Here is a 4,188-nt window from a genome sequence, read left to right as displayed (position 1 = left end):
CATATAAATTGTACCATTAATCTTAGAATTATTCCTAAATAGAAGAATAGAAAATAGCATTTATCTAGGGGAGATAATATAGGGGGATAACATAGAGAACAAATAATACTGAATGATTATTTTTGAAGAAGTTTATAATCAATAATATTATAAATAGCAAAGTCTTTTAGCATTATTTTTCTTTTCCGTTGTTCGCAACTTAGCAAACCTAAGTTATTAAGTATATTAGAATATCTTCAAAATAGCCTTAGGATAATACATAAAAGGAATCCAATTACTGGTATCAAAATACAAGTTGTTAAGGGAATAATAGGAGAAGTCTAGAAGTATTTACAATTTCTTAGAAAGATTTAGCAAATCTAGCAGAAAGATCCTTTTTGTACTAGGTTTTGTGCTAAGTTTTGTGAGAATATCATTATTGAGAGAAAATTGAGTGGCAGCCTTTTCAAGCACAACTTATTAATACGAAGACGTAATCAACCTTACCCTTCATAACAATAATAATGAAAAGCGGAGAGTTCAAAAGTAAAAGGAATTGACAACAACAAAAAATGTCCAATCCCATAAAAGCCTGAGAAAATAGAAACTAAGAAAAAGCTACCTTTCAAAAGTCATCTCACAAAATTACGTGCAAGTCAAGCAAGTCCTCAATGATCCATAGCCATGGAAAAATATATGGTGAACATCCTCACAGCAGTGCAGATTCTCATCCACTAGAGCTGAAGGAAAGTCATCTAAGAGGAACCACCTACCAATCACATGTTCATTTACGGGTTTTCCAAGAGCTGTAGGAAAGTCTTCCGATACACACAATAAATTGAGAATGATAAAACCTGCTTGGATGCATAGATATTTCCTATTTCAAATTTGCTTTGTTATCATAGATGTATATATACACATGGATATATTATGTAATAATCCTTTTGAACGAAAACTTTCTAGAGTGAACGTGTGCTCTTTACAAATTCATATTGAAGCAATGCATTGCTAAAAAAAATTTGTAAAGTGATGACGTTCGTGGAAGAGAGTAACTTGATGAAGTACCTTTACGGCATCAAATAATCAAATATGGTTCTCTATAATAATCAAATATGGTTCTCTCTCTGTCTTTTTTTTTTTTCTTCCTTAGAAATAAAAAATCTTGTACAAAATATATTACCTTCTCCACTAGATAGTACTCTCCAAGCTCTGGGTGGAATTGAACTGCTTTTTCTCAAGTGACTATTTGAAGAAGCAGTACTCCAAAACTATAAACATCTGATTTTGGATTTAAATGTCCACTAGCTGCATAGTTGGAGTGAGGTAACCTCTAATTTAGAACACAAAAGGTAAATATATGTTAAAAAAATAACAAAATATATGTTAAAAAAATAACATACAGTTTCAATCACTCGTTCATTCATGAGCACAAAGGCTCAATTTATATAAGTATCTAAAACACAAAAAATAAAATGATGCAATTAACATAAATTGAGAATGATAATTCCTAACCCCTAGCAGAATCAAGTTTCTCTTCTTTAATTCCAAAAATATGTGAGTCCTATATATTTCATTCTCATTCTCCCTTCTACTTTGACAAGTAAATAATATCAATCATTTTTATTTTGAATCTCGATTCTCTAAATCACAAGTAACAAAAAATTAGTAATATAAAAATATATTTTTACTTCACGCCCAATTGATGTTAATTTCAATAGTGGAGTACTAAGATGGGGTAAAATGTTGACATAAAACTTATTTGGAGATTCATGGTGCGTTTACCGATTGGTAATTGAAATCAACTAGAATCGAAATGGGCTATAATGGAAATAAAATAAGTTTTTTACATAAGTTATAAGAATCAGAATCGGAATGGGATCTAATCCTATTAATGTGTTCACTTTATCTTAAAATTGGAACGAATTGTTTTAATAATAATTATTATTATTATTATTATTATTTATAATAATTGTGAATATTATTTTTTTAAAAAATATTATTATTAATTACCATAACAAAAATAATGAAATTAACAACAACAACAACAATGTATAACAACGACGACGATGATGATAATTTTAAACAACAATAACAGTAGCAGCAGCAGCAATAGTAATAATAGTAGTAGTAGTAATAATAATAATAATTATTATTATTTTCATTGTTATATTACTATTACTATTATTATTGTTATTATATTATTATTGTTATTATTATCATTATTAATATAATTAGTGTTGTTGTCGTTCCTCTATGATGCTGTAAATTTTTTTACAGCATCAATAATGTATTAATTGTGAACCATTAGATCTAATCAATGGTATACAATATTTGTGCTAAAAAAATAATTTAAAAATAATGGTAACCGTTCAAGTGGGTGGATAATTTTTGTAAAATAATTGTGACCACCCTTAGAGTTTGAAAGAATTTCACTTAAATAGTATATTTATTTAAAATTATTTTTCAGCCCTCCTTTAAATTTGTAATATGATAATCTCTTTTAAATAAATCTTCCAAAATCAGTTACCATTAAGTATAAAATATAATATCAAGTAGGTTATTTAACACAAAGTCTTGTAATAATTTGTATTGTATGAATTTAATTACAAATCATTAATACCTAAACAATAATGATAATAGAAAGCATTGCAATAAACTATTTTATATGTGTTTAATTAATTATAGTATATGAGTCACAACAAATGAGAAATATTTTATTCACCAATTATTATTGAAAAATATATATGTCTATATAACTATAGAGTGAGAAATATTTTGATTTAAATTTTTATCAAAAAATTAAACTATTTATTTCATGCAATTCAATGGTGGAGGATATAACATTATGAAATGTTGCTTTGACTTTCAATATCAACCATTAGACTATGAGATATTAGTGGCTCAAATATTGTGCCAAAATTTTAAGTTAAAGTATCCCAAACCATATCTTTATAATGGAAATATAAAAACATACAATGATTTTTTTCCTCATTTTGTCCATTAAATATTATTTGATGTAATATTTTATTTATTGTCACTATTAATTATCATAATAAAAGTAATGACTCTTCGTAGCATAAAAATTTTATAATTACTATCAAAGAATAACAATAAAATTATCTTTCATGATTCATAAACTAAAGTTAATTAGGAATATGTGTTAGATTTAACTTTTATGAAATTAACAAAGTGACATTGAAAATAAAATGAAAACAAGCTTGCGAAAGTTAAATTTTATAAGGCTGAGATAATTTCTACCATGTCAATAAAAATCTAAAAATATAAATGATTTTCTTTCACTTTTTTTTCCACGTAAATATCATTGGAGGCAATATTTTATTTATTGTCACTATTAATTATCATAACAAAAGTAATGATTCTTAATAATATAAAATTTTATAATTACAATCAAAGGATATCAATAAAATAATCTTTCACGGTTCATAAACTATAGCTCATTAGGAATATTTATTAGATTTAACTTTTTTGAAATTAACAAAGTGATATTTGAAAATAAAATGAAAATATATAGGCTTATAAAACTTAAAATTCCTATCATGTAAGGATATTAATTGTAAGATAAATATAAAGTTCAGAGAATAAGTATGTTAAATGGGTGTTAAAAATAATACATACTTCATGATTAATTATACAATGGCCCTTAATATTATATAAAATAATGAGTATTTTAATATACGATATTAAATTTTATTAAAACATGTATGATCAAGTAATTTTTATGTTACAAGCAATCTCAACAATGAGTTTATTGATGTAACTATGACATTTACTTAAGTATATGTACTTAGTTGTGTTATTTATTACTATTATATCATATATAAATTTTACAATTGCAACTTATTTATTTGATTTGTGTTAAATAACCTACCATTTATATTTTATACTTAATGGTAATAGATTTTGGAAGATTTATTTAAAAAAGATTATCACATTTCAAATTTAAAGGAGGATTGAAAAATAATTTTAAATAAAATATGCTATTTAAGTGAAATTGTTTCAAACTCTAAGGATGGTCATAGTTATTTTACAAAATTCTCTACCCCTTACACGTTTGTTAACCGTTTACCATTACTTTTATTTTTTTTTACTACAAATATTGTGTACCATTGATTTAAATCCAATGGTACACAATTAAAAAACATTATTGATGCTGTAAAAAAAATTACAGCATCATAGAAGGAACCCTGT

The sequence above is a fragment of the Citrus clementina genome, unplaced genomic scaffold (genome assembly GCF_000493195.1).
Source record: "Citrus clementina cultivar Clemenules unplaced genomic scaffold, Citrus_clementina_v1.0 scaffold_5, whole genome shotgun sequence".
NCBI classification, from domain to species: Eukaryota; Viridiplantae; Streptophyta; class Magnoliopsida; order Sapindales; family Rutaceae; genus Citrus; species Citrus x clementina.
Note: the sequence above shows the minus strand (reverse complement) of the source record.